Source organism: Simochromis diagramma, unplaced genomic scaffold (assembly GCF_900408965.1).
Source record: "Simochromis diagramma unplaced genomic scaffold, fSimDia1.1 OVJJ01000602.1, whole genome shotgun sequence".
NCBI classification, from domain to species: Eukaryota; Metazoa; Chordata; class Actinopteri; order Cichliformes; family Cichlidae; genus Simochromis; species Simochromis diagramma.
Window position 1 is genome coordinate 13,740,135 of NW_024387040.1, and position 27,342 is coordinate 13,767,476.

The following is a 27,342-nucleotide window of genomic DNA, read 5'->3' on the forward strand; positions in this document are numbered from 1 at the left end:
TTCATTACAAAATCACAGAATTAAATATAATATGTAGTTATCTCATCAAAATACTGCTTTTTTGTCAGATGTCATCATCTTCTTTGGTGTCTCTGCCTTGGTGCAAAGGCTGTGACAACACAATGTCCAGCGGGCATCAGTTCTCTGGAACTTTGATACAAGAGATCTGAGGAGAATGGCCACTATTTGTTACAACCAGGATATATAGAAAAGCATTTCTGAACACACAATATGTCCAAGCTTGAAGCTGATGGGCTACAGCAGCAGAAGACCACACCAAGTGACACTCATGTCAGCTAAGAACAGCAAACTAAGTTTACAATGCACTCTTTGAACATTTTGGCTCCCCTAATATCAACACAGCATTGTTTAAACACCACAGCAGACCTCAGTGTTGTTGTTAACCACGTCCATCCCTTTATGATAACATAAAGGTTGCCATCTTTCGATGGCTGCTTCCAGTAGGGCGCTGTGCCGTGTAATAAAGCTCTAATCATCTAAAATTGGTTTCTTGAACATGACATTAAGTTCACTAAACTCAAATGGGCTTTACAGTCTCATTCCAACACAGCATCTTTAAGATGCAATGGAAAGAAATTCACATTATGGATCTGCAGCCAACAAATTTCCAGTAACTGCATATTACTATCATGTCAATATGAACAAAATTATCCGAGGAATTTGTCCAACACCTTGTTAAACCTACAACATAAAGAATTACAGCAGTTTTAAAGGTGTGACCCAGTACTATTCAACTCAATTTTATTTATACAGCGCCATATCCCAACAACAGTCGCCTCAAGGCAGTTTATATTATAATGTAGAACTTACAAATATACAAACAGAAAAAAACCCAAGAATCATATGACCCCCTATTAGCAAGCAATATGGCGACAGTGGGAAGGAAAAACTCCCTTTTAACAGGAAGAAACCTCCAGCAGAACCAGGCTCAGGGAGGGGCGGGGCCATCTGCTGCAACCGGTTGAGGTGAGAGAAGAAGGACAGGAATAGACAGGATATTTTATAAGACAGGATACTAGCAAGGTATACCTGATGAAGGGTGTAGTGGGTGACCTCTCATGACTGTGATGTCAAAGGACACTTCGCTGGTAATTTTGAGATACCACCTGCATTTAACATTCTAGGAAAGACAGTAGTTTCATATCACAGGACTAAGACAAAGTTATATTTTACAATTAAAGGGGAATAAAAATGATAAAATGAGGTTGACTGTGGCTGGGAATTGTTCACACAAAACCATTCACATAAAAATGCAGAGTGAGCGCACATGACTTCTGACTTGGGCAAGCAGCGGGAAAAATGCATTACACTGTGTAAATGTGAGACGAGCTCAATTTTAGGGTTGTTGGAGAAAATGTAAATACGCAAAGTATAAAAGCTATCAGCTATCAGACAAGGATGCATGGTGACCTTTTTATGGGAGGATCTGAAGGCTAAAGAGACTCAATCAAATGGAACCTTGCCTGCCACAGCATGGTTTGACAGGTGCTGTGCATGAGCACTGAAGCAAACTATGAAACCCACTAAATGATTAATAATAGCCTGTAGCTTCAAGTGTGATGACGCTAGGGGGAATGGTTACTGGCAGCTTTTTTCCTGTTTTTTGGGGGTTTTTTTCCTTCTCACACACACAAAAATAAAGACCTTTGGACTCCCACGACTTGCACCTCCTGCAGTGTGTGAGCTTGTATTAGTTGCCAGTAGCCGAGCCAGACCTCCCTTCTGCAATTCGAAGTCAAAGTGCTTCTGGCCACACAGCACATCTGCTCATCCTGCCCCTGAGAACCATCTATTGCTCATGTGCAGTTAGGGATCAGAGATCTCAGATCAGGATGTCACATGAATATATCCCTGTGTTTTGATCAGCAGAGACAGAAAAAAAAAATGCTGGAGGTCTGAGCAGGTGGGGTGCGGTGAGGTGGGGTGTACTAAAGCCAAGCAGGGATTCTAGCTGTTAAAAATATAACTCTCAATAAATATGGATTGGTGATGATGCCCTCTTGTAATTTTTCAGCCTTGCACTGAAATGTGAGTACTACTGTGTCAAGCATAAAGTTGCTTGCTTATGGAACACAATCCATCCTCTTGTCAAGCTGTTCTACATCCCCGCATCCATCATAATCTATAAGGTACACAAGGTCATTTGGGAATCTTTTAACTGTTAAAATTTGTTGACTGCAGGAGCACAGACTGATAAAAAAGTGCCCGTATGTGTGTGCACATATGATGATTGTTTGCTGGGTAGTACCTTTTATGCTCCCAGAGAAGGCACATTTTCATTCCGCTCAGAGAGCAAAAAGCCTCGGGGAAATCAAAGTAAGCATTTCCCCATTCCAAAGCACCACCTTTAATAGGTACAGCACCACCCAAGCATTCAGCAATGTCCTTTGGGCTGTGAGCACGAATCATGGCCAAAACTGCCAATCGTTTCAAAAAGTTATTTCATAACATTTGCTTTATTTGTCCCTCGTATTTCTCATTTAGGTAATATTACAAAGATATACAGGACTGTGGTTCGCTTTACTTGTAACAGCCATCTAAATTTTGTAAGCAAAATGCCTTTGTATTGCTTTAGTAGCCTCTGTCAGAGGCCGGTGGTTCATGAATCACTACATATAATAGGTGCTAAGTGAGTAAGGCCTACCCGAGCAGTTACAGTAAGTAGCATCTTGATTTACTACAGTACCTTTAAGGACAGGTTACCCAACTTTAAAAAATGAACAGACCCACTCGCTGAACTCATTGCACTTCCTTGTCCTGGGGGAACAGGGCATGGTGTGTTGCTTTGTAAAAGAGCACATTAATAAGGGAAGAGCTTGTTCCTTCATGTCGTTTAAGTGTTTCTGGAGGGCATCCACCATGTCCTCCACGCTCTTTGGGGTTGGTGGTAGGGATATGTCCCATTTCTTAATGGATACTCCACACATCAGGATTCCCTTGAAAGGCTGTCAGGTTTTTTTTTTTTTACTTCTCAATCTCCATGTTTTTGCAAAAGCCTCTGAAGGTTTTCCTCTTTCAATCATACTAAAGTACTTCCTCATATGTTGCCAAATTTTCCCAGCGTTGATGTTAAAAAACTTGGTAAAGAAAAAAATATTCCCATGCAGAGGTTCAGTACACTAGTATGGATCTTTTTTTCTGCAGTTCAAAACAGATGCCTTGTGTTTGGCACAAGTGAAAGCAATTCCACCCTCTGGTTTCATTAGGGGTTAATAGTGTCCAGACACACCAGCCATTAAATTAATTAAAACAAAAATAGAGTACCCACATAACAGAGATGGATGGGGCTCTAACGAAGATATTTACAGGTAACTTAATTACATTCACCAAATAAAACACATCTAGGTCACAAAGAGGAGAATTCTAAATAGGCAATTAAGCCAGTGGTAAGAGCCTTAATAAGGCAAGCAAAGTACATAAAATGAGGGGAAGTAAGTGAGTGTCAGTGCAAACGACTTTGCCTAACACTATTCATCATGGGACTAAGTGGTAAGATGGTGTCGGGCTTCTAAATTCTAACAGCATTAATCCCAGATAGCAGGGCTCATACCAGCCAGTATCAATAATGGCAATAATAACTCATCCATCTGGAAGTCATCCAAACCCTGACTGGTTAATTATGCTTCCCTCATGAATATGCCTTCCGGTTTTTAACAGTGGGAGAAGAAGAACATGGCAGGGAGATAGAGCGGGGGAACAATGGAGCAGTCTCACATCTAAATAGCTTTTGTTAGCCAGTTCAGAGGCATCTGACTATAATGTGCTCTCGATCATAGTGACATCAGCTTCAGGGACCATCCCCTTATCCCATCTGGTGGACGTCAAGGGACCTTGAGCTTCTGCAAACATGACAAGAAGTCATTTATTAGACAGCAACCTTGACCAGCTTATTGTCCCCAAACTTTAAATTGTCATTTCTGATGGGGGAAAAAAGCTTGATCCTTTTGGTATGATATGAATAAATTTCTGTGTTGTGGGTGAAGGACAGAGTGAGGCCTGATGTGCTCAATTACTGCATATGTTCAAGCTGCTCTTTCAGACCGATTTCAACATACTAATACATTTTTCACTAGATGGAATCATTTTATTGGTTATTATTTTATATGAGACCTGAGAACCCATGTATATACTATAATGTGTATATACTATCCACCACTAACATCATATTATAACTGCGTATTAATAATAATAGAAAAAATATATATAAAGTATAACAGCTGCTTTTACCTTGAGCTTTGACCTGTTTTTTGCTGCTAATGTGTTAATGCATCTCCAATGATTGTCCATTATTTACCAGATGTTTTTCCCATAAAAGATGCTTTCAAGTGAGGACTTTTACTTGAAGCATTCACATAAAAAGAGCCATATATTTGAAGCAGTTTACTTGAAAGTGTTACTTAAGTATAAGAAAAAATTCCCCTTCCACCAGTACTCTATCTAAACACTGACCCTCATAGACTGAAATACAGCGTCAGTAATGAACAAAATCACACTACAACTTGTGTTCGCAGCAGACTCTTATCGCCTGTGCACTTCTTCTTTTTACTACTGGCAGAGCCGGGCTAACCTTCACAAGAAGTTTTCCTTGAGAGAACTCACTACCCTAACCTGATTCTATCTTTTAAGATGAGTATTCCCTTACCTTAATCCCCTGCTAGAACAGCAAAAGGTTTCTGTTCCGAAAGTTTGATCCCTCAGGATTGGATCCCCAAAATTTGTCTGGAGTGCAGCCTAAACGAGGAGACACACTTCACCTTCACATTCTCAACAGAACAAAAACACAAATCACGAACAAATGAACTGAACTCTAAGGTGAATGAAAGCAGGTTAATCCTTAGGTTGTAGTTATGTGCTGTGATTAAACAATGCTCAGGTTAAAATCTTGTACTGTAAGTTTTCACAAAATTGTGAAAACAATGAACATGGCACCTTTTCTTCTTGACTCACAACTTGACTTGCCCTTTAGTACCTTGCTTATGATATATTAGTTTAACTATGACTGATACATCCATTGTTTCGGTTGAAAGAACAATGATAACCGTAGAGCTATAGTACAACTAACCTTTCTAAAGGTCAGATGGAATAATGAAAAAGGTCCAACCATGACTTAATGGAAATAGCTATAAGGATCATGTTGGCAAGGTGTAAGAATGGCATCATTAACCCCTCCTGCTCTCTGATGTAGCCTCCCTCATAGACTCCTTTTCAGTTTGGGCATCTACTTTAAAGAAGGAATATAACTGAACACCTAAATAACATCCCTGCCCCCATGCAAAATGCAAATTACATTGCAAGTTTTGCAGGATCAACATTATTAGAGCACACACTGACATATCTGTAATTATTGGCCCTGGCCATTATCGTCATCCTTCGCTAATTCAATTATGTTGACACATTTGGATGACACTTCTATATGACTGTGAGACTTTGAAGGAGACTGTGATTTTAACACTAGTTGGAAGCTATAATTGAACTGGCACACCACAGAATGAAAGGTCATTCAGAGCAGGGATCAAATATTTGACAATTATGGTTCAAAGCTATTTCAGCCAACTCAGCGAGGGTCAGGGGAAATACTTTCATTTGTTTTGCCATTGACTGTAAAAAGAAAATTAACATGGGACCATAATATTTTAATTAGGGATTGTTCTATTTTAGCGCACAAGCTGTATATTTTTTTGCCTTCATCACTGCAGTAATGCTATAAGGGCCTCTCTTACTGCTGGTAGATATTGAGCTTTGAAAAACTGTCAAATCTGTAAAATCGGTAAATCCCTTAAAAGTGCACTTAAATTAGTTATCTCTCCTTTAAGATTACTGAAATAGTTAGCAGACCTGCTAAAACTAAGATAAAGACTTGAATTTTTAGTATTTTATGCATATTGTTAAACACTAAAAGGATCCATAATTAATATTTGCCTTTATTCTGAAGTCAGCTCAGTGTAGCCAGATTTTTAACACTGGTGTTAATGTTTTGACATTTGCGTTAACACTAGTTGAAGGCCATGAATATGTGCATGTACACTATTAACGGACATATGTTGAAACATTCATGTAAATTAACACAGAGATGCATGTTTTAATAACTGTGATTTTTAACTGATATTCTGGAAAATATCATTTTTCAGTAAATCAATATTTTCTGGGTGTATGTCTACATTAAAGGTGGGGTAGGCTGCATGATCTTGGCATTATTTGACACAAATAAAAACTCAACATAACTTTTCAGCACATTAAAGGAATTAAAACTAATGCTTTAATCCCCAAATGATTTACCTCTCCACATTAGAAAGGCCCAGCCTAACTATCCACTTAGTCATTTGTTACCAGGTATTTGTTATTGATGCTATTTGTTACTGTGTAATCTTTTTAAAATCTTTGTACAGCACTTTGGCCAACATTTTGTTGTTATTAAATGTGCTATATAAATAAAGTAAAGTAAAGCAAGTAAAGTAAAATCATCATCAACATCATCATTATATCATCAGTGTGGTTTAATCATCAATATAATTTGTGTTTGGATCACGGAATGACCCACAAAGTCCACACCAGGTATAGGTTCTGCAAATATCTACTTATGAAAATGCCACTGAAACAGCGAGAGACTGTTTTGAGATCATTAGCCTTTGTTGTTCGTGGTTCTTCATGTTTTCTGCTTAGTTCAAGAAACAATAAAATACGATTAATTATCAAGTTCCACAAGTCTATCCATGAATTTAAAAGATTCAAATTAGCCAAACTTATTGAGGTCATCTTCTTGTAAACCCCTGGACCACATTCTGTGTGGGTGCTAATTTTAGGATGCTATTTGAGATCTCGCCACTTCAACTAGCATGCCTTTAATGCACCATCGACCTGGAAATGACTCAGTGTTCTGCGTACCAGTACCAAAACAGCATTTTCAAACTTACACAGTTAAGAAAAGTTAGCTTTGTGAAGATTTTTATTTAAAACTGTTATTGAAACACAACTTCAAGGGGAACTTGTGCATTTTTTAATTTTTTCTAGCTCAAAGTAAAGGTAGTTGTCCATAGTCTTAGATGCAGTAATTATATATATATGTAAAATTATACGGAGTGACCATTACCAATACATTTACTTCACTAAAACATTTTTGAAATGAATTAAATGCATCAGCCTAAGGAATAGCTTTAAATACCACTGTTAGCATGGCACATTTTCTAATCAGAACTGAATCATGATGTGCAGTTTGCAAGATATGCTGATTTCCTGTTTACAATCGCACTTGTTGACGAATAATTTAGCGAGCTAAAAAAAAAAAAAGTTGCAAAAACAAGAATAATAAATCCGAGTAACAGAAATATTATCAGACCAAAATAAATCACAGTCTTAGAATCTCAGTGCTATGATAATATTTCTAACTCATTTCTTAATGGAATGTTAATTCCATTTGACCTAGAATATTTTTTTCATTTTGTATATGCATTTTTCAGAGGGACTTAGAAGTCCCTCTGAATAAAAGTCTGATTCATATGCTAGAAATGTCGGTGTAATGTAATGCTAATGACTTTTATGTTGCCTTGGTGGAATGTTTTACTTCTCAAACATGCACCAAAATATTTTTGCAACTATACACACACACATGCAGGGGCACACAGAAAACGCACAATAAAACACTCTACTTCAATACTTCAAAAGACTCATCTGATACAATAAAGAAGAAGACGGCTGAGAAAATGTAATCGGCAGCACCAGATTGGTTCCAAAGAATTCCTGATCTGTTTTTTGTCCTTCACTGCATTACATTTTGTCAGGTGGACAAAGTTGTCAATCAAGCTAGCAAACCTATTTTACGTTGTCAATAGGACAGAGGAGAGAGTGTTCATTCCTTCAATAGAGGGCTAGAGATTAAAGTAGGCCAAGCAGAGAAGAGGTAATTTTCTGGGGTGATGTATTGACACTAAGACTCGATCATCTCCCACATTGTATTTCAGATGTGCTCGTAGACAGCCAGACCATGGAGAGAAATACTGGTCCCACCTGGCATATGGTCCTGCTAGTTTTTATATGAAAAATTTCTCTTTTACTTTACCTGTTAAACTTTTCATAACAAGTAGTGTGCTTGTGTGGCTTTGTTTTAGTCCAATGCTGCAAAAAAAACTCATCAATGCATATTTTTCATCTACATTTAAATGAGTTGCTTTGTTGTACCTATGAGCTTTGGACTGTAACTCTGATTAACTTGGGCTCATTTTGTAGATCACTGATTGATTGAAATAAACAATGCCACTGGCCAGTATAGCAGCACGAATGCCAAACTCACTTAACTGGATGTGACACTCAGTTAGAGAAACAGGAGGAGGAGGAGATGTGATGTTTGCAGACTAACATTGCAAAGCACTCCAGGAAGTTGTTAATGAGACAACAAGGAATTAGCAAATAACCTCTGATTAAGTGCAAGCATCTCAACACATTTTTGTAAATTGCCTTGAGATTAAGGTCTATATTGCATCGATTTGAGAGTCATGAAAAACTTGTCCCATGGCTGCTTTTCTTAAATCTACATTTACTCATTCCTTAGCAAGCAGAAGCAGCCTATGGACAGCCAAAGAGAAATTGGATATTCTAAGTGGAAAAGTGCCAGATTGCATAAAACCTTCTTAGTGTGGTTAAAGACATTTGCTGCATAAGGGGTTAACATGATAAGTATTCATTGCATGAATATTCTATCAAAACTATCCAGAGAACATACTGATCACAAGCTTTTAAATAACAAAAATGCAAGCTGAGCATGTTGAGTCAGAACTGTCTTCTAATCTATTATGCTACCAATAGGTGAACAAAAGTATCAGTACTGTACTACATTACTGTCTCTATGCACTACAATTTAATGATCGTGTCAGCATTTCTGTTCAAAGGCCTCACTTCTGATCAGATAAGCCTCTCGTTTCCTCCCCTTATTTGAATTCCCTTGAACTAGAAAATGGATCTTTCCCCTGTCTATAGAGGAGCTGAAACAGGATCCAGGAAGGGCTTTCGGAAAGGAATTCTGATTAACAACATAAAAGAATATTCAATTCCACGGAAAATTACTGGGCTAAGAAACTTTTGGAGTACAATTGGAGATTAGTGAGGAAAGTAAAAGTCATTTTATGTTATATTTCTAAGACCGCAGTGGTTGCTTTGTGAAAGTTGACGTAAAAGTGTGTAACGATGATGTAAAAGTGTGATCAATTTAATAGACTAGTAAACAAGATGATCAAATAAAGTTCAAGGAATCTGTATTGAAGTAAAACTTTTAAATTATTAGTAATAAATACAAACCATAAAATTTGTCTCCATTAGGTTGTTAACTTGATCTGCTAAAAACAAAATAAATAGCCACACATTTTCTCTCTCCTTGTCTTATTTTGCTGGCTTTGACCTTGAATGTTTGCCCATTACACTACCAATGCTCTGACAAGTATCCATCGCAGCCTCAGGGAGCTGATGCACAAAGATAATGAATCAATTGTTGCCTTTATCCATGATCCAAAGGTATGATAACTCAAGTCTGAGCCTGTTCGCCTGAGAAACTGTTAATCCTCAAGGGAGTGACCGGAGGCTATAGAAGAAGGGTAAACTGATTCAGAAAGGGGTCACTGTCTGCTTCTCATGCATCCTCTTTACACCAGATGCTACTGAACGAATGTCCGGCCTGAACATGTACGTAAGAATAAAATAAAAATATCTAACTTTTAGAAAAAAAACATTAGACATGTCAATCAAATTGCACTTTTTCTTTTTTAACATTAATATAATCTAATGAAGCAAATCTCCAAAAATCCCCACCCCTCGCCAATATCTAGTGAAACATTTTAACATTTATTACACGGATTGCCATAAAAATAGCTCTTAGAGGATGTGAAAAAAGTCTTTCCTGATGTCAAAATAGAATGTATTTACTTAACTCTACAGTGATCCTGAGTCTATGGATTCATGGGACATGCATCAGTAATTTCAGAACTCTAAATAAAAATAATCTTCCACTGAATTAGGGATTAAGTGTTATTATTTGGAGATATGCAATTATTATTTACATTTACTGAAGACTTTATTCGGTGCTCCTGTTTAACAGCTGCTGGTAGTGGTGGTGTAATGATGTGGGGGATGTTTTCTTGATACACATCCAGCACTATGGCTCAGTGCAGCTTTGGATGGACGCTTACAGCTGGCGATAACCATGTCACAAAGCTCAAATCACCTTAAACTAGCTTCAACTATCACCACATCTGGATCAAGCAGAGTACCTTTGAAATGTGGTGGAAAGGGAGATTCACATTATGGATGTGCAGCCAATAATAATAGTGTGATGTTTCCTTGTTGACTATATGTTATGACAAACTGAGGCAATTTTGAAGGCAAAAGGGGGGTTCTATTTGTTAGTAATTAAGTAATATTTACCTTATACTGAGTCATTAAAGGTTGATTACTTCCTTAAAGCAGGTCTTTAAAGCTAAATATAATTTTCCAAATGCACACTTTCTTTCAGTGTTAGACTCATTTTTCAACCTTTTTCTAGATCAGCACCTGTAGTTTCACCCAGTTAATCATTTTAAGCACTGCAATATTATTTTCTTCCTAAATCTGCACAGCGACATACATGTCATTTTGTTAAAAATGCATCTGTGCCTGCATCCACACATCCACACAGTCTTAGTGGTGCGAGGCTTCATCATTAAATTAAGGTGACTTCTGATTCAACTATCTTGTAGTACACAACTGACATTGGCATACATTTCAATTTACAGTCATATTTATAAATTTTTATGTTCATGTAATCCTTTCGCTCATCATGTAAGGGTTATTAGTGTCTATTTCACTGATGCCCATAAAAACTGACATTATGAGATACAGCGCCTGTGAGAAGAATACCAATAGAGACCCCCTCTTTGACTCAGCTGCTGCAAATAAGCACATAGTTTCTTGTTGGAAATTTTCTGAAACAGATGCATTTGCAGTAGAAGTCAATCAGCTTCAGTCAATCAATTACGAGCAGCACTGATGATTACGCTGGAGTGTGCGTTTCATGCAGAGCATACCTAAACGAGTTTCTCCTTATCTACAGTGCAAGCTTTGCTTGTTTGGCTGGTGTGTAGGAATGTTTTTGGGTTTTTTCTTTGTAAAAGCATACTTTCTATTACTTATTAATATGTACATTCATGAACACTGATGAGACAGATATGCAATAGGATTGTTTTTGCATTTTTATGATATAAGATGTGCTAGTTATTATTCAGTGGTTATAATTAATGCCTGTGTGAATTTAGATTTAGTACTGTGACAACCTTTTAAAATTCACACTCCCTGACTATTATTTGAATTCTCCCAAAGATATCAGAGTTATACTTTAATCTCTTACTTTCTCAATTTTGCAGCACTTTCATATTAACAGTTATGTTATTGTAATATTTATCTATCTGTAATATTTGAATAACTGACAGGTCTTCTCTTTCCAAAAACAGATGAGCTATCAAAGAGATGCACTCAGATTCCGTATCAAGTAAGAACTAGAAAGCTACTTTCAAAGCTACAGCAGATTATCTACTTATGTGGAACTTCACAGTACTGAGGAAAATGTTTTATTCCTAGTCCAGTTGGTGAGTAGTTGCACAATGTTGCTGTCAGTCATTAGACAAAATTGCTTGTAATGATGTCTAATGTGCTATACTGAAAACTTCCTTTAATTGATATGAATAATAGCAGCATGGCACTGTTGCCTATAGTTTGCACAGACGATGTCTGGAAACATTTGCCAACTAATTCATTTTGAAATGTGTTGGTTGCAGCAGTAAGGTATCTTCATTCTATATTTTTCACGTGCATATAGTAAATACTGATTATCCTCTGCATATAAAGTAAGAGCCACACAGCTTGGGAATCATCCAATGCATTGGTTTGTACAAAACAACATTTTAAATATTCACAGTGAGGTTTTTACTTGTTGAAATGTTGATTATTTCATTTCAAAACAGCCACTTAAATAACCTCAGAAAAAAATGTCAGTGCTAATGTGACTAAAGATACAAACATTTAAATTATGCTAGTGTGTGCCACAGTCCACATCCATCAGGCTTAATACTTTTGACAGTTCTGAGCAACAGCCCCACAGACATATCAGCTCTATGAGAGGACAAACAACACTTCAATCAACACCTGTCAACCCTGAATAATTGTCACAGAAAAATCCAAACTCATACATTGGCAAACATTCTAGTTTTTAGAGAAGTCAGGACTATAGTTTTGAATCACCTTGATGAGTACCATAGCCATCTGTCACATTGGCAGGCACTTGTGATTTCCAGGTGATGAAAAAACTATGTGACATTGAATTCTTGCATGGCATGTGATTGTGCCTTCTGACTCAGACTGTCCTGCTGGGTGAGCTACTGATTTGTGTGGCATGTCGCTTGGGTGGAACAAAGCTCCGGAAGTTGATTAAACAAAGTCATCTAACTGATATACCAACACTTGCTGGTTAATTCAGAAATGGCTGTTTGAGTTAGGTACAGCATGCATTTTAAACTAACACGATTAACAGATGTTACCTGCAAGACCAGTGCTTCTTAGCTTAAGTTTACTGGTATTTGGTGTCTGGTATGCTAAGTTCTTTTATAAAGAAAACATGAATAGTAAAATAAGCTTCTAATATAAGACATCAATTGGCAATATATACTGGAACCTTAATCAAATGCAGTAATTAACACATTATGTTCTTAGCTAAATGAATAGAAGATTCTATTGAATGTTAAACTTCTATTTAGATTTAACCATATTCAATTGGTTGTCAATTTCCACCTGTGGTTCCTTATGTATACCTTAAAAGCAGTGATGAGGGTATTATATTATTCAAATAAAAGTCAAAATATCTGTTTTTTCCATTGCAAATCTGACAAAGAACTAGTGCAAATAGATTGCTAATCCCAGTTATAAAACAAAGGTAAAAATAGATGTCTGGCAATTATGGCTCTTGGGTTCAGCTGCCTGAGGATACTTCGTGTGGGTGTGAACATAACTCGATGAAGGCAGGTTTATTTGGCTTGCATGACCTGGTCTTAGTGAAGGGAAGATGCCAAAGCTTAACCGGTTATTTAAAGCAATGCATTGAACTTTTACTGAAAAACATAACAAAAATAAATAAATGAATAAATAAATAACCAGAAGGCTCAGGGAGGTTTCCTACATTTCTTTTCAACTAAGGAAAATAAATCAGATTTACCACAGTAAATGACCGTGGAACGAATTACTTGAATGCAAAACATGTATTGTATTGCTTTCCTGAACTTTTCTTGTCTGTGTAATACCAAACTATGCATAGAAAAATATATGAAAATTGCACAAGTATACTCTAGGGAATTTACAGAAAATGAGTGGGCGTCATGTGTCCTGCCCCCTGCATGCACTATCCACCATCCTAGCCTACACCAATCCTTGTGTTTCCAGGATTGAGAGAGAATCTGATGCAGTCTGATATGATCTGATCACCTGCTGTCTGTTACATTTGAGAAAAGCAACTTCAGATATTAGGCAGACTTGATTCTCCCAAACTTGTCTGGACTTCATATCTGAAACCTGCTACAGACACAATCATTAGAAGATATGTATTGTAAAAAATATTGTGTCATCCCTCTAGCCCTGGGAGATCATGTAGGATAACTACAATAAACTCTACTGTCCATTTAACAAATGGCAGTGTGCTGGATGTATCTGGTAACTAGTTTCATGGAAGCAGACTGCTCATTCTTAGATGGAGACAAAGTCTTACAATCATGACCCCATCCTGCAAAGACAGCAGCAATCGCAAAGACGTTTCTTGAAGAAGATAAGTTCTTAATTTTTATTTCTTTTTGTAATTATAAGTAAGACTTGACAAAATAAGTATTTAAAATTATGTTTTCCACGCTTTTTTCTTTTATTATTCTAGAAAAGAGCATTATGGAAATGTGTGATGATGTGTGTGGTACTAGTTACGCTAAAATAAACAGGGTATACAAACAGAAACTGATAGAACAGCTTATTGAAAACTGATGTCTATAATGATATAAGAAATATATTGTAATATTTAAATTATTGTAAAAGTCCAACGGTAAAAATTTATTGTGTCATCTACCTCTGCCTCTATCTGTGCTCCACCCCAGTCTGCAGCACAGATAGATAGATAGGTAGATAGATAGATGCTTTATTGATCCTGCAAGGGAAATTACTGTGTTAGAGCAATAAAACATTTTAAAAAAATCTACTCTAGACTCTATGATTAGCTAGTTCAGCTAAGGTTGCCCCCACTGCTCTGCACAGGCAACACCCTGCCTGGTTCTCCATGCAGGTTGTGCATGCAGTCATACCCTGTGCTCCAGTGTGGCCCAGCTCAATATTCCATCAGTCACCCATTCATTCAGTTCTGCTGTAATGATTCATCTTTTAGCTAACTAAAGTTAGCTAAAAGATGCAACCAGCATACTGTGAATGTTGAGTAAAGCATTTTACATTATTATAGAATTTATAAAATGATTCTGTCGGTCATTCTAAGAGGTGTTATTTTTTTTTATAATCGTTCAAACCTCAAAATCTATAAAACATCTTCTTCCCGTTCTGACAGTATAAACAATATGTAGAAGCTGATAAATGGAGAAACATACTATCAATGGGCTTGATGGAGTCCCCTGGAGGTCAAGGCGTGCTAATATTTAGAGAGTGTGTGATATTCAAAAGACAGTAAAAGATATAAAAACTACTTGCATCATCCTTGGGACTAATCTGAACTGTTAAAATAAAAATTCCCATTAATGAAGAAATTCAGATCCTGCTCATTTCTGCTGAGTTTAAAGCTAAGGCATAAGTTGAGATGTGGGCAATCATGACTCAAGTGGTAGAAGAGATTGTTCACCAATTGCACTGATGCATTCCAGCCCCTCCACATGTGCAGGTGACTTTGAGAATGACTCTTGTTTTTTGAGTTTGTATGAAACTGTGATGAAAAACATATTACCAAGGTTAAAAAGACTGCATACGTGCAGACTATATACCACTGTTCCATCTTACTTAATAATATTTACTTTTTTTGAAAATACAAATGCAGAAAAATGTTCACAAACTGAATCACTTGCTTTGCATCCGGAGCCTCAGTAATATGAATTGCAACAAAACTGGGTACTCAAAAGCAGTACTGAGTACACGACTTTCACAGAGCGTGAATGAAGTCAGAATATTTTTTTTTTAAGTTTCAAAAAATCATTTGAATGCGTGTTTACTTTGAATTGCTTTCTATTTATTTGCAATTCAAGGTGCTCACATGCTTACCCCTGCTGGAGAAGGATGAATACCTCGTGTTCTTCAAGTCTGTGTCCTTATTGGATTCATGCAGTGGTCTTTACTAAGAAATGGCTTTCAGGCATTTGTGAAAGGGCAGAGAAGTCGAAGACAAAGACAGAGAGAGAGCGTCTGATGTAACACTTTTTTATAATACCACGATATGCAAATGAAAAACTAGGATTTTTTTTATTTTAATTGAAAACCTCATTCTGCATTTTATTTTTTCCACAGCCCTATAGATCTAAGTGGTTCCACACCATTAAATATTGTCTCCAGTTGGAGGCCACTCAGTCTGTCCTCAACAACAGCAATGAGAGCACTGCGACTAAATCTACTCACTGGAGTTGTGGTGTAAAATATTTTATTTTGTCTAAACTTAAATGCTCTAGGCTGTGGAAAGCTTGAGTTTTACAATTTCACACATGCTGTTAATGGTGTAGTTTTGAGAAACCAGCTGCAAGGAGCTCTGTGAGGTTTGTTTCCTCATGAATAAAATCAGGTGCAGGATTTAACTATTTAACAGGTTTAGGTAGATGTTTTTGTGTCTTTGATGGCTCGAGTGCTTACCTTGTCAATAGCAGGTGTGATCGACATCGGTACGTCTCTTTGGGAGGAAAACCAGTAGGATAATAACAAGTCTGCCTACACCCCCGGGTCCATTTTTTGCCACTAATTTTAAACTGTCACTATTCTATCCCGCACCTTATCTGGAGATCCCCATAAAATAGGAAATTCTTAATGTATTTGAATGCTGGGTAATAGCACTTTGTCAGTACAACATTATACAGTCAAGGCATCTATTGGATAGGAGGTAACATCTGTATCTTACTTATAAAGAGAATATGGCAACGCAATCAAGTATTCACTTGTCAAAGGTTTCAAAGAAATCAGAAATTACACCCACACACAGACACACTGCCACAACTAACAAACACTTGGATGTTGTTTATCACCGGGTGTGCGTATGTACAGGTTTTTGCATGGGGTTGCTAAGCTGTATGCTCAATTGGAAGCAGGTGCAGCGTAAAGACCTAATCACATTTGCGGCTCATTACCCAGTGACTGTGTGCACATATTTGCCTCTCTGTGTCCTTATTAATCAAGCACAGACAACCCTAAGTGCTCCTCTCCACTTTTCCACATGACTTGCTACAAGCAACAGTAGAGCACAACAACCTGATGAGACCACCTGCTGCTGTCTGCTTTTCCAACACCTGCAATGCAAACGTTCATAATTTCTCACTTGACCTCTAACCACTTGCCAATTGACAGAGTATCAGTTTTTTTGACCACTCGATTGCTGTCATGCTCCTATCCAAGAGGTCACAACATTTGGGATTTCTTTGTTCTATGAATTTCTTAATCGTATAAGTGGTCAATCATTTAAAAAAAAAAAGGCATTAGATGTTTTTTCAAGAGCTAAAGGGACATTGAGTAATGGAGTAGTCAAAAATAAATAAATAAAATGAAAATAAATGTTGGCTTAAATTGGTCAGTTACTCTGTGAAAATATTCAGTGACTTTATAATGGGAAAAAACACCTCTAATTCTATTTTTGTACACATTATTTTTAATATTCTGTCTTTTAAATGCACGTAAATGCATGGAATTTCTAATGCCATTGGTAGACAAACCGTCCTAGTTCCCTCTCTTGTGCTTGAATATTAATGACATTTTATAAAAGCCATGCCATTTAACAGTGAGGTTATATCTACTACCAACAACATTCTTAATAACATGGAATAATGGCTTAAAATTGAATGATAATGAAATTAATTATGAAAACCAGTTTGACTCCCAGGAGTCTAATTTGAATCTCTTTTAAATGTTTTTGGCAAGGGTTAGATATAACGTTGACATTCAAAAATGCTGACCTTTAAAACATGTCCACTAGTCTAGACATGTTGACCAAAAGAATTTACAAATGAGAAGTAGTAAGTTATGATACTGAAACTATTCAAAGAATTTATGTTAGATACACATAGACAAACCTTTGGTGACAGTTTCACTGTATTTTCTGGGCAAAACCAGCTTTGATGTTAGATGACTGTACAGTGATGTCAAAACGCCGCTGTCATTAAGTATCTGCTTAAATTTCTTGTTAAGTTCAGTCAGACGTGGCAGCAGTTATCAAGCTGAGCAGCTCAGTTGGTCATGGTTAGGAGGATCAAAAATGAAAAATTCTCCTATGATTTATAACTATGTACATTCAGAGATGAAAAGGGAAATACTACAACAGTGGCACAAAAGCATACCTTGGTGAATTGGCAAAGAAGAGATAAAAATAGTCTCGAGCCTGTGATACATTATGAGAATTTGGACGAACATATTTCCTTGATGCACTGTCTTGTTTGCAGGAGGTATGCTCGGTATGGGGAGTCCTGTTGGGGTTTGGTTTCCATTGTTCCTCTGTATTATCTCATATGCTGCGCATGTTCCCACAGTCTCCAAAGGACCTCGGTTCCCTTTTCAGTGTGGCCCCAGAGACACATAGAGCACTGTCTAAAGTACAGTAACTGGGACACAGAGCCTCACAGTCCCAATAAACGAAGGTATAAAGACAAAGGAATAACAGGCTTAAACCCTGAGATGAATATTTTATTGGATATACATAACTCGGTGTCCATTAGCAGTCAAAAAATGGTGAGACCATGGCGCAAAAAGCATGCACTCTCTCATGAGTTTTTTCTTTTCTTTCTTTTTTCGTCTGCCCATTTTCGCACCTCCCCTCTCCTCAGACACACAATAGATGGAGCATTGCATCCAGTTGTCGAAATTAGGCACAGAATCAGTCTGTGGATATTATTTGCACTTGATGCGTGTTGTTTGGTAGAATTACACCAATGGACCAATGTTCTGATGTTTTGCTGTTATTATTGTGAATTTTTTCACAATTTTTTACAAGGTAAAACTCAAGAGCAGTCGCAGGTCCATAGCAGTTAAGCACTTCTTAGTACTTTATCTCTGTAGTGCTTACTATTTTCAGTACTGCTTAAGCTTAAGAAGAATAAATTCCATGTTCAGTGTGAATTTGACAGAAAGAAGAGTTTTGTGTTGCTGTTGGGTTTTCTAATGTCTTTATTTTCATTCTTTCTCATTGGATATTTTTAGCACCACATTCAGACTTTGATTTAATGTCATTATTTGGCTTTGGTGGTTCAAACCCACTGTGCTTCATTACAGCAGACACTTTACAGTAATGGTGCAATTCCCAGTTTGGTTTACAGTGTGGTTTCTACACAATATTGACATCTTGCACTGCTGAGATTGACTGAAGAGAAGGGCTGCTCTGTCACAAACAAAATGTATGTTTCCAATGTAAATTAGTGAATTTTCTTTTCTTTTGAAGGCCTCTCAAACACAGCATTAATGTTGGTCCTCAAAGCATAAATGGATTCTCAACAATTTTGCACCCAAAAGAAATTAATAGTCTTAGGTTACCTCAGCATTTTTAAGTTTGTATTATTTATAATATTTGCAGTCTAGCATGAGGTATACAGTATTTGGATTCAGCAGATGCTTTGACTGTGTGTCTGAATTGGCGCTCAGGAACCTTGGGGAGGCACTCTTCTACACTGTCAGACCCTGAATCTCTATCAGGATTCATTCTTATTCAAATTGCATCATGGTAGCTCATAAACATAGCATTAGATTATGGAAATGAGAGGTCTGCATCTATTCTCATTTAATTCCTTTAGGGAGACATTTAATTTAAACAAATAAATAAATAACGGCAGCATCAGGTGTTTATAAAGGGTATTGTGTAAATTTAGTCAGGCAAACTGAATAATAATCACTCTATTTGACTATGTGCGTTCAATCATCCATCACTGAACACTTCATTAAGGCTTTTAAATATGTAGGACACTTGACTTAAGACAGATGTCGGGGGAATTTGCTACTTGTCATTCATAGTGACATATAGATAGTCCAATAAACTGTCCGTTATTGGCAGGTAGCCTGTGTCTGCTGTTGAAACAAAAAGTAACAAGTAATCAATGACCTTCAAATATTGGCAACTTATCACCAACCTATCAAATTTTTCATAATATTTTTTCTTTCTTTACAAATGTGCATCTTGGTGCACAAGCATGGGTAATTAGAGAGCTCTTTAAAATTGACATAACCAGAATAGCGGGCGCAGTGGTTAGCACTGATGCCAGCAAGAACAGCAAGAAGATCCTCGACATATCCTATTCTGGGGTATTTAAGGATTATGTCGAATTGTTATGGGCAATCAGGTCCCTGTACAACCGTAGTGAGAGGCTGGTTCCTAACATCAATAGTAAGTCGGACTCAGTTTTTGGTGGCAGCACTGCCCTTTGTCTGTTCATAGTTTTTATGGACAGAATATCTAGGCATAGCTAGGTGGTGGAGGGTCTCCAGAATTAATGAAACCTTTACCGTCAATTATTGATTCATAGTTCATAGTGTTTATGGAGAGACTCTCCACCACCAAGTGTAGCGCAGTCATTCAAAAAGCACTAAATATCGTCCACATTGAAAGGCCAGTTGAGGTGTTTCAGGCATCTGACTAGGATGTCTCCTGAAGACCTCCTAGGTGTGAGGTATTTCGGGCAGCAGGCAGAGAGTCTCGATTTTTTCAGTGACAATAAAATATCTCATATCTCTGCTCCTTAGAAGTTGCAGACCACAAAACCATTTTCCTTCTTCCTTCACATTAACTGAAATCAGTTGATTACAGGCCAAGTATGCATCAGGAAAACACGCTTGATGATTGATTTTTTTTTCTAATTCTACATTGTGCAGATAATATATATATATGAATATAGTACAGTAATGCATTACATTACTGCATAACAGAAAAATGTAATGTGTTTATGCATTACATCCAGCACTGCTGGCAATGACATACTTAGATGTGACCACTGTGGAACAATTATTCACTGCAGCCCTTTTTAGGCCGGCGCTCTTCTTGAGTAGAATACCAGCTGACATCTAAGCTTGCTGGGGTCCTGGCTAGTTAAACATCTCGACCTTCACAGCTGACTCTTGACTGAAGCTTGACCTGAGTTGTTGTCGGTAGGATTTGCATAAGCAAGACTGTTTGCACGTACACATTTCATCTCAACGTCTACCAGTGACTTTATTTCTATTCTTACCTCCAATTCTATATTTAGTAGCATTCATGTATACGTTTAAGTGTAACCTTTAACATATACAGTCACTCTTTATGTTATGATATGTTTGTTTTTTTTATTTTCTCAAGAGATGTATTTTTATGTTCCTGAGATCAAAGAAACATGGTTAATTAAAAGAAAAATCTATTTAAATGCCACATTAGCAATGAAGCACATTTACCCAAAACACGTAATTATCTGTGCTACTCTCAAATTCGTTAATTTGCTTCTTGAACCTCATTTCATCCTATCATATAATTATGCTACCTTTATGATGGAAAATTATCCATGGTGAGATGAACTATTATAACATTCAGGGACACACCGCAAATGTGAAACCGCACAACAGTATCTTTCTAAAGATCCACAAATTGTAAGAAAAAAAAAATACCACTTCTTTGTGATGCTGTCAAGTAGCACTGCATGTACAGAATATGTAGATGTGCTTGTGTGGTCAGGTCAGTTCATTAAGAGCCAGTATAGTAAAAGAGCAGTGAGTTCATGTATACAACTTTTTCATATACATAAATATACGTGTGTATATATGTTTGTGTGTGTGTGTGTGTGTGTGTGTATCCATTCTTGGATTAAAGGGATTTAGCAAAATGGTTCTGAAATATAGAAGGGCTGAAAAAGACACTGTCATAATTATAACATTACATAATTCTAATCCAGTATAACAATTTTTTAATCACATTTAACTTAAATTAATGATGGCTGGCAGCCATATCAGCTAAAACACTTGTAAGAACTGCAATCCTTTTGAAATATTTCCCTTTCTAAAATGAAGTGAGAGTGAAATACTCCAATTTAAATTCCCCAGTCCTAAATAAGATACAAATTTTGGTTTTCTAGTTGAAAAAACAGTCTTGGGGGGAGCATATTGTGTTAGGAGTGTTTTTCCCTTTCCCCTCAAAATTGATCAAAATCTTGTGTCTTCAAACATCTGCTATGTTGTTCATTTACAGAAATATGTAGGTGGTTTGGACATTTTGTGGAACAGTAATATAGGCACACATGAATCTTAAATATGAACTTATTCATGCTGGTTCAGCTTGATGTAGCTGAAATAACAGCTTAGTTGACCACCACCTGTTACTAAAAGTGAACAAACTTTAAGAGTAAATATAATTTTAGCAAGTGAGTTTTAAAAGAATACAACCAGCTGTTAGGAATGGGGAAATTGGCTGTAATGGCACAGACCTATTTTTGAATGGGGCTGTAAACATTTCTGCTAAAATCAGGCATTTTAACATTCAAGTCTTTTGGGGATGACTCACTTTTACAGCCAACCTCAATAAACAGCCATGCTACAATCCATTTTAAAAAATCTACCAATTCCACTAAGAGCCTCTGATTTTACTCATTTACTTATGTAATTTGACCAGTGTTATGTTACAAAATGGCATGTAGTCACATTATATTGATCACTAACATTTTAATGTAATACAATACTCTGATAATTTCAGTAATCACATTACAGTGGCAATTAGTTCATTACTTATAAATGTTCTCCAGTTATCTGCATAATGAGTGGATACGTACAGGAATAACAAAAAACAAACATATTCATATTCATGTGCATTTGCCCTACAATCAGCTAATTTCAGTTCATGTGCAGGAAGGAGGAAAATACAACTTCACAAAAAGAACCGCATCATACTGCTAACACAACATAGGCTGTCTGAGAAAGTGTACCTACTTCAGCAGGAAACAAAGGCAGTGATGAGCAGGCAGGCTGGCAGCATGTGTCTCTTTAGACAGGTTTTCAACTTGCTGTCAGCTTTAAGTTCATACTTAACCACTACATGAAAGATAATGTGTATGTCTTCATTAGGATATGGATTTATGTCAGTGTAGAACTGCAGCCCAAGTTTTATATTATTAAGCTGTAATCTTGTGGCATGTTACGGGCATGTTAAGGAGTAAGAGCAAAAGTTAAATGTAACAAGTAGTGTAAGAAATTACTTGTGATTGTGTAACATAATTGTTAAAAAAATGTCGTTTTTGTTGTTGTTAAAAAATTATTCTTTTACTTTACCCATATAAACTTTATCAGTCAGAACACCAGATGTTGTGCTTCAGGCACAAAAACTGTTCTATTATATGTTAGCAGTGCGACAGCTGTCAGTCCTTTGAACACTAAAAAGAGGTTCACATTTTTGATTTTCAAAGTATCAACTTGGTAAACAGATTTAATTATAATTAGTTAATTATATAGATTAAAGCTGAATAGAAACATACAGCTTGCAACTGGTTTGTCATGGCTAGATTTAAACACTTTTCTCCAACTATTCCTTTTCTATTCCTTCACAGGAAGTGAAAAGAAAATTAAAGAAAAGTAAAGCTTTATGAATAAAACATGTACCTGTTGGTGGTAGTGTCCAGAATGTTTGAGTGACATCATATTATGAATCAGCCTATCAAGCCATGGCTATTTAGTACAGTACAGCATCTGAATATAAATGAAACAGAAAGCCATAGAATGCTGTGCTGTATGAATATTTTTGCAAAATTGTACAAAATTAAATGCAAATGGTTCAAAAGAAATGTTGCATGTTAATAAGGTCCGCATTCCAGACATGCACACTGGGTGGTAGATAAAAATTGTGAACCCTACCAAACATAAAGCTATGCTGAATTCAATTAACAGAAATAATAACAGAAATCACAAGAGTTCATTACTGCAAGACCTCACCCATTCACACTGTAACCATGGCTCTGAATATACTGCCATGTACTGCAATCGCACCGCCTCATTCAGCATCATTTTCCCTGTGAACCTTCCACCGTACACCGTTGGGGTCAGATTAGCAACATCTAATACACTTTGTTTACTTTGCAGCCCAAACCAAGTATAAGTGAGCCATCTGTGAAGTTCTCAGTGAGTCAGTCAGGAGATCAGTGCCAAATAGGCCTCAGCTGTCTGCCACTGGCTAGTTTTCAGTTGGATTTCACCTTCTCCTTCCCTCTTGGACTCTTATTAGTGTCAAAAAGGGCAGCTATGTCCAGGTGTGTAGATTTCTTGCCAGGTGGAGGATATGATACCAATTTGTTGTGCTCATAATGTCAGCGGTCTCTACTCTTGGGAACACAGTAGCTGGCTTTTATCTCAGCAATGCAAACCAATTATTCAGCTCTTTAATTTGGTTTGATTAACCCATATTTTTCTTAAATATGTGCCGCACTGGACAGATGTAACATGAATACATGCAATTGAAGATAAAGTATTACCATGTCCAGTTTATTGGTGAGTTATTAATGAATACATTTTAAAACAATATTATGATATATAGATATTTTATTTATTTATTAATGAGCGGTCTTCATTTCTTTCAATGATTTCTGTGTTGGTTGAGTATCAAAGCAATGGAAATGATCTGCACTTATCTGTAAAGCATGTGTCAAACCAGTATTTTATATGGCCTTTGCAACAAGGCTCAGCATTACAATGCAAAACGTAAGAAATCAGTTGTTCAGCTAATATTGTTGCAATATTATTTTTCATCTTTACTTAGACAACAGTATTCAGTGGCATTACTTTAAAGAGGATCAAACATATAGTAAGGTTGCCTAAACCTGGCTTCTGTCTCACAGAAATATTCCTCATCATAGATAAGATGATTCCACATTTGCAAGATTTTGCCTTTTCTTGCATCTTCTTTGGGCCTGTCAGGACTAAAGACTGGTGACAGATTACATGTCTGGATGTAAGCCTGAACTTCTTGTGCAAGGTAAAAATGGTATCTGATTATCCAAAGTATGATTAATGTCCATTGCCAGGACACTTTGTACATGGCAATGCATGCTGTCACTAAGATTTTTTTTTTTCTTCATCTTCTCACCACCCGGTATAACATGCAATGTCAATAGAAGCAACAGCACATGATGTATTTGAAATAAATGCCTGTCATGGAAATAAATTTGAAAATAGCTGCCAGACAGCCTGTCAGTTTCAATACATCCTTGTTGGTCTTTTGTATTACAGTACCTGAGATGTTCATTGAAAGAAAAACAACCTAGCTATGTTTTTTTGACTAGTTGTGGGTACTTGGTGACAGCTAAAGACTTTAAGGGCATATTGGTTGTTATGTGGCACAAAGTATACTTTTTTTTTTTTTTCAAATTTCCCTGATGGCTTATGTCAAGCCTTGAAGCACTTTTTTCTCTTTGTTTCCTGTCATTTCGCTGTGACTCTGCGGGTACATTGTCCAATATGTCAATTATTAATCAAGTAGAAAGAACTAACAGCACTATTTGTAGTAGGAGATGTACACAGTCCTGGGATCAATATAACACAGCAATATTAATTTCATTTAGAAATTTCATATGAGTAATCAGCACAAAAATACTTGTATACACACATGAGAATACACTAGCTGCCAAAATCCCTACCCTTCCTCCTCATATTACAAGAACAGACTGGAAGTAATAATAAAATGACAAATGTCAGATTTTCTGTTTGGCATGAGTTGTAGCATTGTTTACAACCAAGCCAAGGAAAGATGCAAGCTCATATGCATTTTGGTCATTCAGTTTTTTATATTACGTTTCGCTTAATAGCTGCATAAATTGTTTTGTCTGTGTGGGAGATGTTGATCACACTGACTTGGAAACAACTAGCGGTTTAATCAGGACCATAACAGCCATTTGAGCAAAGCTGACACTGATAGAGTCTTCTTCCATGACCAAACTAGATAGCTTTCCAGCATGCTGAATGTCCTAGCCAAATGCAGATAATGGTTAGGTGGCTCATAATGAACAGATAAGACAAGAATGATCTACACTCTGATCTACCAAGCATATGCCTGGAATCATTCAAGCATTAATGACTTAAAATTGCAGTAATGCAATCAAAGTCTTAAAAACAAAAAACGAAATAACACATCCGTGAATAAAAGAGGGTAAAAAACATCACGGTATAAAATATTGCATGGATAGTGCATGCACAGGACAGGGATATCTTAAGCAGTGGCAACTGCTTACAGCTGTTATGTACAGGTGGTACCAACAGATTGTTTGCAACATATGGATACCTAAATTAGAAATATGTTAAAAGAATGGATCCAGTCAAAAATAAATTAAGGTAGATGTAGTACAAAATTGTCAGTCATCCTTGCAATGACAGCATAACTGACAGCTTAGAGTAATCACAGCTCCATATATAGACAGGAGGAAGGAATAATTTGGGTTATGCAAAGCTGTATCTCTTCTGGAACTGAAGTAGAATAGCAAGTACCAAGCATTTCTGCTTAGTCTTAATTCCTCATACTTGAATAAAACGCTGATTCAGGCATTTCAGTGCAACGGATAAATTAAAATTAAATACCTTAGGTTTTATGTACAATTCACAAGAGGAGGTTTCTAGGCTTTCTAGAGATACTTTTTATGGGATAATATAATTCAGACGTAATATAACAAATGCCAGCTTGATAATAAGAAGAATAGGTTTCCTTCCAAAGGTTTTGTTGAGTATCACGAGTGTTTTTATTTGCACAGTAAATGTAAACTTTGTCTATGAAAGATTATGCATGCACTACACATATTTTTATTATTATGTTTTGAACACATATTGGTTTAAAGATATCATTATGCCTAGAAAACCACTGTTTATAATTGGTGCCAGAAGATACTTTGTCATTACGCTCTTCTATCACTATATTACTCTCCACCTAGTGTAAACACCCAACTCTCAGTTGCATGATTACATTTTCAAGTTATTTACGTGCCCATTCATTCCTCCTTTATTGAAAGCAACAAGTTCATACCCCTTCACTGGGGGCTATCAAAAGTCCTCCTGGGAAATGAAGGAAGTCACTAATTGAAGTGGAAGGAGACGAGGCAGGCAGAGGCAAAGTGGCTACAGGAAAGGAGTAAGCTTCATCACAGAGTGACGATAACAGTTTACGACTATCTGCGGGTGGATTTTTTTTCATAAAGCCCGATTCATTGCCAAGAAAGTCAAATAAAACAGAAGGTAAATCTAAATCAAGTATTCAGGTATCCAGGGGACTCGGAATTAATTAATTTCCTACAGGGTAGCAAAACAGTCTTCAGCCAGTTTGAATTGTGGAGGAATATAAAATGAACTATAAGTATCTTTTCAAATTAACTGTGATCAGCAAGAGCGCAATGGTTAAAAATACAGTGACTACAAATTGAGCATTTTTTTCAGTAGTGACAACAAGCAGTTGTCAGAAGAAAAAAATAGTTTAAATGTGTTGGTTTTGTGACAGTGGCCTTGGAAATGCAAAACCCAGTGGAAAATGAAATGTCTGCAGTGTCATGATAATGAAGTGTAGTTCCATGTTTTTGGAGTGTAGCATACTTTTATGCAATGGCTCTGAAGTGACACAAAATCATGATTTCTTTGACAGCTTGGGAGTATTAGCATACGTGGGAACACGGTTCTCTCCAGGATTTAGGGCTTAAATTCAAATTCAGAAATGTAACTAAAGATAAATACAAGTTGCAAGTCAGTCAGAGTTTATATAACAAAGAAAATATTTGCTCTATTAACTGGTCCCCAAGTGTTACATGTGTAACTTACATTGTGAGACACTCTGTTTGCAGTTAAAAATTGGAAGCCTTTTCCCTTCAGTGTGCACAGGATTATTTTTCCTCTTGGAGCTTTATGGAGTTTAGATTGTCACAAAACCTCTCTGGGCACCAAGATGAGTCAGTGGGCCACATGTTAATCCTTTACAAAATAGTGTACGTTCAAATTAGTATTCATATTCTTTGCCTCTGAACATTGCTGTGCGTCCAAAACCAGACAGACACATTTTCAATGGTTGAGTAAGCAGTTAAATTTCTAGTCTGGTAATGACATGCCAAAGCCTTTTAATTAGCTATGTGTAACAATTTGAAT